Below are 13,306 nucleotides of genomic sequence, written 5' to 3'. Positions count from 1 at the left end.
GAGGCTCCTCTACAGTTTCTCTTCCTCTTCACCAGGCTCACCCTTTCCTATCCCTTCCCACACACCTTTCCCAACCTGGGCTATAAACACCCACTATTAGATACACACAGACTCATTCAAATATAAATTAACTTATTCACTCACAAAGCGTATATATACATTTTTATACCCACTCATTTTTATTAATACCATGCTGAGGTGGAAGAAGAGTGAAAAAGTCTAGTTAGTAAGAGAGCTGGATTTGGCAAAGCCTGAGAGTGGGAAGATTCTTATATAAGAGAAATAGTAATGCTGAGACCGAGAGGATTATAGGGTGAGATTAGATCCAGAGGCCCAGATGGGATTTATTTTTAGGTCAGAAGGTAACTTGGACAGAAGAGTAACACAGAATGTTAACATACTATGTAAATGGAACTTGAGTCAGAAAGAAAGGCAGATCATTTGCTCACATTAGTGAATGAAAGCCAAACTACAGGATGTGACTTTCAACTATTAAGAAAGGAAGAACAACAGCTCACAGCTGCTCTCGTGTCCCTAAATATCAAGGCATTGTTTCCAGAGACAGGCTTTCAGTCTGTTCTCACAGATGGTTATTAAAGTCTAATTCAAGAGAGAAAATCAATAAATGTGGTGATGAGAGATTAATTAAATCTCAAACTGATATTATAAATAGAACAATTCTTTGTTCCATCACATGCAGGCTTTTCTGCAATATAGAATACTGTAATACGCTGAAAAAAGCCAAAATATGTTTATCAGTGAAAACCTGTCATTTTGGTTTCATTCAGCCAATACTTGGGAACAATTTGTGCTAAATTGATAAGCAGTCATCGTCTTCCCTAGCTTTTAATATAGTGCTGCCAATTTTAGTTGGTTGCTTAGAAACATTAAGTGAAACACTTGAAGCCAGTGCAAAAAGATTAAGGGTTCTGGTGGGGGCTGGAAGTATATGGGGGGGGGGGAATGAAGATCATAATACAACTATGTATAAGGGTGGGAGATTATCAGCCAAATTTTGCCAGCTCACTCACTGTTTTCAAGAAGTGATCATAAGCTGACTCTGGTTGGAAACTAGTAACATGTGGTTTTCCACAAGTGGAGCCACCAAAATTAAGACTGACATTTTAAATTGGCCACATGATTAGGACACTGAAGATTGTTCCTGGCCATCCAGCACAGATGGCAATGGCAGCATCAGAGGTAAACACGAGTCTCTGTGGAGGCTGGGCGTTCAGGAGGAGAACCTGGGCCTGTTCCTTATCCCTCTACTGATGGAAAGGAAACACTAGTTTAAAAGGTTTGCTGCTGGTGACACGGTGTTGCAAAATGCCATCCTCTAAGTGTCATCCCAAATAATTTACACTCAAGTAATAATAAAAAAGTAAGGACTTGGTCCCATTGTTGGCTCACTTACTCCTATAATCTTAGACATGTCACTGAAACTCCTTAGACCACACTTTTGACACTATAATATGAAAGAGATGGCGGGGGTGGGGGGACGCCTGGGTTACTCAGTCACTTGAGCATCCAACTTCGGCTCAGGTCGTGATCTCGCAGTCTGTGGGTTCAAGACTCGTGTCGGGCTCTGTGCTGACATCTCAGAGCCTGGAGCCTGCTTCAGATTCTGTGTCTCCTCTCTTTGCTCCTTTCCTGCTCACACTCTGTCTGTCTGTCTCTCTCTCTCTCTCAAAAATAAATAAACCTAAGAAATAATAATGATAATATGAAAGAGATAACCTAAGTTAGTTATTCCCAAGGTTCCAAAGAACTTCAAGGACCACCTCATGGGACTGGTGCTGGTGGATATGTTTGCTCAGAGCAGCTTAGCTTTTCTCTGCTTTTAATATAATGATGCCCCAAGAAAAATTTTAGTTTTCAAAAAAGTGTTTTCTATGAAAATAAAAAATAAAAATAAGTTTGAAAACCACTAGTTTAATAATTTCTAATGTCCATCTCTACAACTACTTAAGAACAAAAGGGATAGAACTTACAAACCAATCAAAAAAGTTGAAAAAAATTCTCTATTAATAGAGTGAACTATACGATGACATTATGACAGAAACTGAAGCAGCATGGAAACGTAACATGCATATGTCTTCTAAACACCTGATTTTAGTTATGATTTCCTGTCCTACAACAGGGTATAAGAAAAAGTTCTAAAACAAGAGTCAAAAGACCTGGCTCCTCTTTGAGGATTTTACACTCACATGGTGTGATCATTTTAAAATACATAGATGAACATAGGGGAAGGGAAGGAAAAATAAGAGAAAAACAGAAAGGGAGACAAAGCATAAGAGAGTCTTAAATACGGCGAACAAGCTGAGGGTTGCTGAAGGGGAGGTGCGTGGGAGGATGGGTTAAATGGGTGATGGGCATTAAGGAGGGCACTTTTGGGGATGAGCACTGGGTGTTACCCGTAAGAGATGAATCACCAGGTTCTACTCCCGAAGCCAAGACTACAATGTATGTTAACTAACTTGAATTTAAATTACAAAAAAATAAAAAAATACATCTATAAATCCTTTTATATTTCCCCCATGAAAAGATGGAGTCTAACTCTTCTCCCTTGGAATACGGGCCAGCTTTAGTTAATCCTTGCTAATGAAAAACTGTGACAGAGTGATGCCGTATGACTAGGTTACGAAAGGCAATAAAACTTCTGCTTGGTTGTCTCTTTTTGGGGTGCTTGACCCTGGGGTCCAGTCACCATGCCGTGAGGAAGCCAAGCAGTCCACGAAAAGGCCAGGTGCAGGTGTTCCATCTAGAACCTATTTAAAGTCCAAGACTACAGCCAGCATCAGTCACCAGCATAGGAGTGAACAAGCCTTCGAGGGATTCCAATATTGTAGAAACCAAAACAAATAAACAAAAGCAACCTGGAAGAGTCAGAAATCATGCAGGGAGGGGAAAAATTAAAAAACCTATCACCAGCCTTTCGGCTGGAACCGCCATCTTCTAGTGATTCGCTAAAATGACCAACTCAAAGGGAACGGGGAGAGGCACCTGCCATATGTTCTCTAGGCCTTTTAGAAAACATGGAGTTGTTCCTTTGGCCACATACATGTGAATCTACAAGAAAGGTGATGTTGTTGACATCAAGGGAATGGACATTACTCAAAAAGGAATGCCCCACAAATGTTACCAGGGCAAAACTGGAAGTCTACAGTGTTACCCATCTTGCTGTTGGCACTGTCGTAAACAAACAAGCTAAAGGCAAGATTCTTGCCAAGAGAATGAATCTAAGTATTGAGCATATTAAGCACTCAAAGAGCCAAGACAGCTTCCTGAAACCCGTGAAGGAAAATGAGCAGAAAAAGAAGGAAGCCAAAGAGAAAGGTACTTAGGTCCAGATGAAATTTCTTGCTGTGGTATCTGAATCAGCTGAGGGCACTCAGTTCACCTCACTGCTTTAACCTGGGGAACTGCTGACAGCTGGAGAGACCATATTTCTGCCAGACATTTACTACATAGTCCAAATCACAGCTCTCTCAGATATGCCAATGGTTCTTTTGTTTCCCAGGGCTCACTCATGACCTGGAAGCCCACTGACTTCCCCAGAAAGGACTCATAAATTCTTGGGGAAGTTGGAGCCAGATTTGATTCAGAGACTCTGTTCAGACTATCGTCTCCTGGGAATCTTCACCTAATAGTGGCAATATTGTCCCTTAAACATCCGAGGTTTATGCTTGCTATTCAGTTTTTCAGAACTAAGCAGAGTGTGTGTGTGTGTGTGTGTGTGTGTCTGTATAATTATATAATTTAGGCAGTATATTGTTTACAGGAATGTATAAAAACAAAACTATTTTTTTTTTAATCAAGGGAGGGTGCCTGGGTTTGTGAGTTCGAGCCCCACGTCAGGCTCTGTGCTGACAGCTCAGAGCCTGGACCCTGCTTCAGATTCTGTCTCTCTCTCTCTCAGTGTCCCTCTTCTACTCATGCTGTCTCTCTCTCTCTCTCTCTCTCTCTCTCAAAAATAAAAATAAACATTAAGAAAAATAAATAAAAATTTAAAAAATCAAGGGAATAGTAGTTACCTCTGGACAGAAAGGCAGGGCAATGCAACTGGGGTGGGCTCAATGGGGCTTTTAAGAGGCCTGTAATGTTCTTTTTCTTGATTTGAGTGCTAAGTTCGCATGCTTTCCTTTTATTATTATCAAAACCATACACAAATGTTGATGACATTTTTCTATATGTGTGATGTTTCAAATTTTAAAAAATTTGTGCAGTTACTCATGAAATAAGTAATGGAAACTCCTGCCCATTGTAATCCCTTCCCTCCAACGTAACTGCTTGTCGTATTATCACTCACACTTACTGAATTTCATAAGGCACAGAAGTGAATGCTTTAAAAAAAATTTTTTTAACATTTATTCATTTTTGAGAGACAGAGACAGAGCGTGAGTCGGGGAGGGGCAGAGAGAGAGGGAGACACAGAATTCGAAGCAGGCTCCAAGCTCTGAGCTGTCAGCACAGAGCCTGATGTGGGGCTCAAACCCATGAACTGTGAGATCATGACCTGAGCCAAAACTGGACACTTGACCAACTGAGCTGCCTAGGCACCCCATAACTGAATGCTTTTAAATGCTTTTTTTCCTTAATCCTTACAAATTTATATGAGGTTATTTCTTTATTACGCTATTTTATAGATGGAAAAACAAGCACAGAGAGGTTAAATAACTTTTCCAGGATCATACAGCTGGTAAGTTACAGAGCCAGGATTCAAACACACCCTGATAAGTCATAACATCCATGTTTCTTCCACTGTCCAATAATGCCAAACCTTCTACCATGCAGGAAAACAAGTAGCAAAACTAAAGCCTAAAGTGCATGGAAGTAGGGGCTGGTAAACTATGAAATGTCAAACAAAACTCAGCAAGGATCGAACAAAATCAATAGGTTAGAAAATTAACCCTTTAAATCATAAAACTTTGAGGTAGAAGATATTTTCAACACATAACGCCCCATTTCCTCATTCTATAAATGAGTAAAAGAAGGCTCATGAGCGCTATGTGTAATGTCTAAGGTCGCAATGACAATTACTGGTAGTAGTAAACTCAAAAATTCAATTCTTATTTAATATCATAATTTACAATGTGTGGATACCAGGCAGTGATAAATGAGCTACAATTTGAAGGATCCCTCTCTCAATTCAGTACTTTTATTGCTTTTGATTACTTTAGTAGTAGCAGGCAACTGAAACAGAAAGAGACAAGAGTGGATTAGTCATAACAGGTGGTGTTTACATCATTGTCTATAGGGTGACTTTTCTGAACATTTGGCAAAAAATAAAATGGAAGGTGGGAGAGAGAAAGGAAGAGAGAGGGGGAAAAAAATCCTCTGACTCATAGGACTTTAGCCACCAGAACCAAATATACTGCAATATATCCATTAGTTTTTGGAGATGTACTTTTTACTAAGTTCAATGATGTTTATGTTTGTAAAACTGCAACAAAAGCATAGGCGAAATGTTCTCTTGTGGGTCTACTTATAAAAATATTAAAAAGTCCTTTTGATGTGCTACTGGACATATCTTTGAAAATTTATTATAGGGATGAGTCTGACATTCCAACAGGGAAAACTGACCAGAAACCCAGAAAAAAACGGTCTCCCGTGTATTTCCGCACTGAGTAAAGACACCATGTACCGTGGAGGCTGGATCCTGATGCACAGATGTATTAAAAACTCAAGGAGATTGTAGATGCATTTGCTCTCAGACCCAACAATCCCACTTCTAGGAATATCCTAGAAACACTGGCATATGAACAAAAAGACACGTACAAATTCATTCAGTGTGACATTGTTTACACTAAAAGAATGGACATAACTCATTAAATTTCTTTTAATATCATCTTATTAAATAAGCTATAGTATGTCCAATACAGGGGAAGAAAACTATAAAAAAGAATAAGGGTGCTCTTTATGTACTGATACAGAAAAACACACAGGATACACGAACTAAAAAAAAATAAGGTGCAAGACAATGCACATGCAGTTACTTTTTCTTTAAGAAAAGGTAGGAAGTGAAAATGTGTATTTGTATTTGATTTCATTTCCATAAAGAAGCACAGGAAAGAATACAACAGACAGCAGGGAAGAATGTAAAACTGAGACGTCCAAAACATAACTTATTTTTTATAGTACTGATTTTTGAAACACACAAATGTGCTTGCTACCTATTCAAAAAATTACCTTCAGTATAAAAAATAGAAAGGATAGATAGCCCTTTCCCTCTCCAAAATAGAGGCTTAAGGAGCCTACAGACTAGTAAAGAGACAGATGAATAAACAAATAAATGCAGCAAGGCACTCTGAGTTCACGATAGATGTACTTCTCCCCTAGGTAGAGTTAGGAAAAGTCAAGTCCAAGGTACGCACTCTGACCTAGGGAAAGATTTTGGAGATTTAGTCCAAAATCAGTTCATTCTCCCCAGAAACCTGGAAATGGGGTCATCTGAGGCTTTGGAGATACTTCTAGGGTAAGATTCCGAAAGCAGCTATTTCAGATCCTTTTCTCTCTCCCAGATGGCAAGTCCTGCGCTGGATTTCTCCTAACAGCTTGTGGCTCAGTCGGCCTCTGAAGCCGCTGTTGGAGAAACCGTGCAAACTCTGTGGTGCTTCACCTGTTCACCTGTGTAGAGGTTGCAGGACCCCGCCACACACGGCTCCACCCACCATTTGAGCTGAGGACCACCCTGTGTTTCCCAGAGCTATTTCAGAGGGGCAAAGCTCACAGGACGCCTTTCTCCGGAGTTACGCCTAAAACTGCAGAGCTCACGGTGTCACCTCAGGGCTCTTCCAGATTAAACTCACCAAATGCACTGAGCCGGAGAGGGACAGTGACCCTGAGGGAAATGTCAGGGTTCCTGTCTACTCTTTTCTGAATTACCGGAAGTGCAAAGACATTTTAAAAGATACGGGGAGGATACTGCTTCATTTCTTTTAAATCTTTCTATGCTGTTTAAATATGTTTTAAGTAAATCTGAAAGGGGACATAACCACTTTAGAAAGGAAGATACAAAAGAATAAGAGACAAGGTAGTGCTAATCCCCCTCCACCATTACTTACCACTTATATTGTTTCTCTGAAGATGTATCATCCCCAGCAGCTGTTGTAGTAGGTAAAACTCCTACACTTCCCTGATCTCCAAAAGGACAGCCAACTCGACACACATACCTAGTCATGTGATCTCCAGGGAGGAAAGGCATCCCTCAGCTGTTAGGTAAACCCACGCTGGGCTTTTGCAGCTTCTCTAATACCACTTGAAGATCAGATGGGGAGACAAGCTGTTAGAGAATACCCAGCATAGGTCCTGCTACCAGAGGGAGGAAATTGTAATAACTGCCAAGAATGATGCATCTTTGAGGAAACCATCTTACTGGCAAGTAAAAGAGGCTTCCCAAAAGATCAAGGAATTATAAACATGCTTACATTTGTCAGACTTAGTCTAACTTCCCATTCAAGAAAGTAATTCTGTCTACACATCCCTGACATATGAACTCCAGGTCATACCTGAATCCAGCCGGCATCCAGACAGAACAGCTAGGAGAAGTCAGCACTAGGAATTCCAAGAGGGTAAAAGAAGTCTGCTAAGAGGTCTTTTCCTCTAGAGTGGTGCATACAAATACTCCAAGTTCAGGTTGGGGCTGAGCCCAGATTCCACACGACTGGCACAGATGAGAGGGCCTCAGACAAGCAGTGGGGGCTCAAACACATGGACCATATTCAGAGTCAACGCACCCACCCAAGGAGGAGGCAGGTAGGTTGTGGGCAAATAAGTTGGTTCAGACATCAGGATTTTAGTATGGACAGAATGGAATACAGGAATCAGTGTGGAAGCAAAGGCTAATGAATTTGAACAAACAGTCCAAACAAAGAAGGTCACAGCTAATCATGACTTTCTTTTTGACTGTCATTCTCCACAGCAGACATTTCAATGTTCTTAAGGTTCTTGACACTGTTGTGGACTGAACTGTGTCTTTCAAATAGATAGGTTTGAAGATATACTGAAGTCCTAAACTCTAGGACCTGTGAATGTAACCTTGATTGGAAAAAGGGTCTCTGTAGATGTAATCAAATTAAGATGAGGTCATACTGGATTGGGGTGGGCCCTAATTCAATGACTGGCATCCGTACAAGAAGAGGGAAATGTGAACACAGAAAGGCATACACGAGATAATGCCATGTGAAGACAGAGGCAGAGATTGGAGACAGGCATCTCCAAGCCAAGGGACACCAACGATTGCTGGTAACCACCAGGGGCCGGGACAGAGGCATGGAACACATTCTCTCAGAACCTTCAAAAGGAATCAATTCCCCCCAATGCCTGGATTTTAGACTTCTAGCCTCCAGGACCTTGAGAGAATAAAGTTCTGTTGTTTTAAGCTATCACGTTTATGTTCTATGTTACAGCAGCAGGAAGAAACTAATATACCCTCCACAGAGAGAAGTGAATTCAAGGCGAGAAGTGAGTTTCCTACTTCCATTTCCTCTTCCTACTTCCTCTCTTCCTTCTAATTCCACAGTGTGAGTAAGAGGTGCTCTTCTCTCCTCACTGGAGCTGACGTCTCAACCCCTACGCTTTGCGTTTTTCCTTGATCCCATCCTCATACCACTCACTTCTCTAGTCTACTAGTTCATTTTATTATTCTATGTTCCTACTGAAACTTTAGTCTCCCTCTGTATTAGATCCTTGCCCTTGACAACACTACCCTGCAAGATCCTGCTTTTCTTTCAGTTCAAGCTACTCTAAAGGCAGTCTACGTTGCCCTTACATCCTCGCCACTAGTCCACCCCTTAACTTTTACAATTTGAACTGTCCTCACACCATCCTACTGAAACTGTTCTGTTAAGTCACCCATGCACACCTTAACCAACAAATCTTTGGCTTTGTCTCAGTGCTTACTAATCTTATCCTCACTCAGCAATGACACTATAGACTATATCCTCTCCTTTAATTTTTTTCCCCCTTGATTTCTAAGTCACAGCGCAACATGATTTTTTCCCTCTTTCAGGACTCACTTCCTTTTCTTTCACCAACTCTTCTTTCCATGAAGGCATTACAAAAAACTACTTTTGGCCTTCTTTTCCCTTTTCTATTTCTGCCATTCATTAGCTATGTACATTCAAGCAGGGCAAGTCACGTAAAAGTCTCTGTGGCTTAAGTTTCCTTAGCCTTGAAATGGGAAAAGAATTCCAACATCAGACTGCTGTAAGGACTAAAGGAATTCATACATATGTACAGTGCTTAGAACTGTGAGTGGCACACAGTAAGCTCTACGTGAAGTTGCTGCTGTGGCTGCTGCTGTTACTGCTTGGGGACATCCACTCCGACAGCCATTTCCTCTGTTCTGAATTCTCTTTTGTTTTACTCTATGTAGTATATACAGGTGACCACTTAACAATGTGGGGGTTAGGGGCAACCAACCCCTCATTCGGTTGAAAATCCATATATAACTTTTGACTCCCCCAAAACTTAACTACTAATAGTGTACTGTCGACTGGAAGCCTTACTGATAACATAAACAGTTGGTTAACACATATTTTGTATGTCAGATGTATTATATACTGTATTCTTACAATAAGATAGAGAAAATAAAATGTTAAAAAAATCATAAGGAAAATATATTCACTGTACTGTATTTATTTTAAAAATCTGCATATAAGTGGATCTATACGGTTCAAACCTGTGTTGTTTAAGAGTCAACTCTACTTGCTAAGAACCTCTAATGGACAAGGTAACTGACTAAGGCCTGTGGGGATTACAAAGGTATTTATTCCCTCATGGAACATACAGTCTAAGAGATTATAGTATACAAGTGATATTTCATAAGACTGGGAGACTAATAAGAGGTAATAACAAAAGAAAACCTAAATGGAACATCAAAGAAGGGAAGAACTGTATCTGGTTGGAGAGAATCAGCAAAGGTTTGGTAAAGAAGTAGCTTGGAAGGACAGGATCTCTGTCAGGTGGAGATGAGGGGAGAGTGCATTCCAGGCAGTGGGATCAAACTGGCAAAAAAAACCCTCTGAGGTAAGGTGTGAGGAGGCATCCAGGAGAAGAGTTGAAATGTAAGTTATATGTAGGGGAAAAGTGGGACATAATGACGAAAAGCTGTCATATTTTGAACATCCTTGAGTGTCATGGTAAAAAATTTTTTTAATTTAATTTTGGAAGCGTTAGGGAATATGAAGATGATGTAATAAGAGTTGTATGATTAATGTGATATGATTAATCAGGCAAGAGAAACAGGTCAATCAGGAGTTTCCTCTATCTGTCAGAGGAACAAGAGTTTTGTTGTCAGAAATTGTGGACTGAATTTTGGTTCTGACACTTAGCGGTGACCTCGGCCTAGTCATTTACCCTCTCTGAGCCTGTTTCCTTACTTATAAAATGGTGTTATAAACAGAAACTAAGATGGCTCCCATGAGTCTCAGCTTTCTAATATTCCATCGGGATTACATGACAAAAGGGACTGCAGGGAAATAAGTACTTAAGGTTACTAATTGGTTGACCTTAAAATAGGGAGATTATCCAGGCAGGCAAACCTAATGACTGAGACCTTTAGAGACAGAGAGTTTCCTCCCACTGGTTGCAAAAGATAAAGTCAGAGAGACTGGAAGCAGGAAGAGGATTCAACACAAGGGCACCGGCTGCCAGCCTTAAAACAGGAAGCTGTGATACTCCAGGGTCTATGAGCGGAGGTGGAGGGTGCAAGTGGTCTCTAGAAGCTGAGAGCATCCCTGGCTTATGGCCAGCACGGAGGCGGGACGTTGAACTTACAACTGCAAACAACGAATTCTGCCAGCAGCCTGAAGGTGCCTGAAGGATTCTTCCCCAGGGTCTAGCCCAGCCAACAACACCTTGTGAGGCTCTGAGTAGAAAACCCTGCTCACCCACCAAGACCTCTGACTTAAAGAGCCATCAGCTAATAAATAGGTGTTGTTTAAAACAATTAGGTTTATAGTAATTTGTTATACAGCAATAGATAACTAATACAACAAGGATTCTAATATCTATTCTATTTTATGTGACTGTTGTGAGGCTCAAATAAAATAATGTATACACAAATAATACACAAATAAAATTTATAGCTGGTATGCAGTTAACATGTCTCATATACATATCATTTCTCTCAACTCCACTCCCTCATCAAATAGGCTCATTTTCTTTGTTTAATGGTACCAAACTACAGGTTTATTTTATTTTGTTGTGGGCTAGGGGACTGTGACATAAAGGGCACAAGTGCCTCCTTGGAGTAAGCCTGAGATGACAGAATATGAATTTATGTATGTGTCCACACTGTTGAGTATATAAATAAAGGAAAAAAGAAGTTATCAAAGGCAAAGGTTGATAAATCAGATAATGTAAATACTAACCTGCAAAAGTGTAAATTATTGTGTAAATTAAGTAAAAGTAAATTAAGTAAAAGTGTAAATCAATAGGTCGAGCACTCGTGTGGAATGTCACCTAAAAATCTGTGTAAGAATAATTTATGCCAGGGGTGCCTGGATGGCTCAGTCGGTTAAGTGTCCAACTTTGGCTCAGGTCATGATCTCATGGTTCATGAGTTCGAGCCCCACGTCGGGCTCTGTGCTGACAGCTCAGAGCCTGGAGCCTGTTTTGGATTCTGTGTTTCCCTCTCTCTCTCTCTGCCCCTCCCTGGCTTGCTCTCTCTCTCTCTCTCTCTCTCTCTCTCTCAAAAATAAATAATCATTTTAAAAAATGTAAAAAAAAGAATAATTTATGCCACATGCACCTGATGGACACAATAATTTACCAAAAACTGTGTCCTTAAACATTTCTAGGTTTGTTTTCTTTTGTTTGGATGCAAGGGACATTTAAACCTTTGCAGATTTCTTTTGTTATAGGCCAGGGGAACTCAAAATTATGCAAGTAATGGATGTTTCCTGTGACAAAACAATACAGAGTTGTATAAAGAAATAAAGCATATTTATAATATACACCCAATTCTACTTTTCCGAGAAAACCATTAACTGATTGGTGGGCATCCTTCCATGCCTCTTCATATGCTCAAAGAAGTAAAAAAGGTTTCCCTATTCTTAGAAAATTGGAGTCATATTATGTGTAACTTGGGTTCTTCATTTTACAGTGTATTGTGTGGCTCTTTCTCCTAGACACTTTATATACATATCACATTTTTCTTAATAGAGGCATAGTATTCCAAGCCATCCATTCATAAAAGTGCCAATTTTCACACTCCCTAGACAACATCACAGATATAAATCCTTTCACTCTTTGCAACTGAAGAGGAAAATGTTAACTTCTTGTTATAATTTGTACTTCTTTAAATACAAGTGAGACTGAGCATCCTTTCACATGCGTGTTAACTGCTCATATCTCCTCTTTTGACTGGTCTGCTCATACCCCTCACCTTTTTTTTATTGGAATATTCCTTTTATCGATTTATTCATAATCTTTATGATTAAGGATATGTTTTTCACCAACTGTGACATTTATAGACATTTATATTTTAACTTTATGACTTTTAAAAATTCCTACGGAAGTTTTAAATTTTCTTATGTACTCAAACTTGTCAATTTTTTTGTTTTATGGCTCTTGGCATTGTTGTCATGCCAGGAGACCGTATAGAAACAACCTCCTGCCTTTTCTTCTAGTATTTTTTAGTTTTAAAAATCTCAAGTTATTATTTTTGATAGGTTAACCAGTCATCCTGATTCCATTTTTTGAACAGCTGAATACCACTTATACACTGCACTTTTACTGTCCATTTGGCTACTTTTGATGCAAGTAGAATAGCTTTATAATATGTGTCCTCTGGAGGAACGGGCTTCCTCAGTGTTTTTGCTTGCATTTTCTTGGACAATGACTCTTCTAGATCACATAGGGTACCATTTTCTTAAGTTCCCCCCTAAAGAACTGCCCAAAATTTGATTAAATGTAGAGAGTAAACCAGGTATACCTGACATCTTTACGATATTCATGACATTTTTCCATCCCACGACCTTTTAGTCTTTTGATAAAGTATTACACTTTTCTTCACATAGGTTTTGCTTGTTTCCTTTTAGGTTTATTTCTAAGTATTTCATTGTTTTCCATCAAGTCTTCTAATTGATTATTCCTCAAATAAAGGAAATCTAGTGAATTTTTGTATATTTGTTTTGTGTCCGGCTGTCTAGCCAAACGTTATTATTCATGAGATTTATATGTCATTCATACCTTACCCTATGTAACCATCACCTACAAATAACAATTTTGCTTCTTTCTGTAAATATGTATACAGCTTATTTCTTTTTCATACTGTATTAATTAACTTCACCTACCAGAT

At 39.6% G+C, this 13,306-nt stretch overlaps 1 protein-coding gene across 1 annotated transcript in view; it reads right to left on the bottom strand.

Moving 5' to 3' along the window:
• HECTD2 (HECT domain E3 ubiquitin protein ligase 2) overlaps positions 1-13,306 on the bottom strand; it is a 77,930-nt gene that overhangs the window by 44,866 nt on the left and 19,758 nt on the right. The window lies entirely within an intron of this gene.

This window comes from Lynx rufus, unplaced genomic scaffold (genome assembly GCF_022079265.1).
Source record: "Lynx rufus isolate CCGP_SWC_20201006 ecotype Redwood Valley unplaced genomic scaffold, mLynRuf1.p SCAF_11, whole genome shotgun sequence".
Classification (NCBI taxonomy): domain Eukaryota; kingdom Metazoa; phylum Chordata; class Mammalia; order Carnivora; family Felidae; genus Lynx; species Lynx rufus.
Note: the sequence above shows the minus strand (reverse complement) of the source record. Positions and strands in the feature narration are given on the sequence as shown.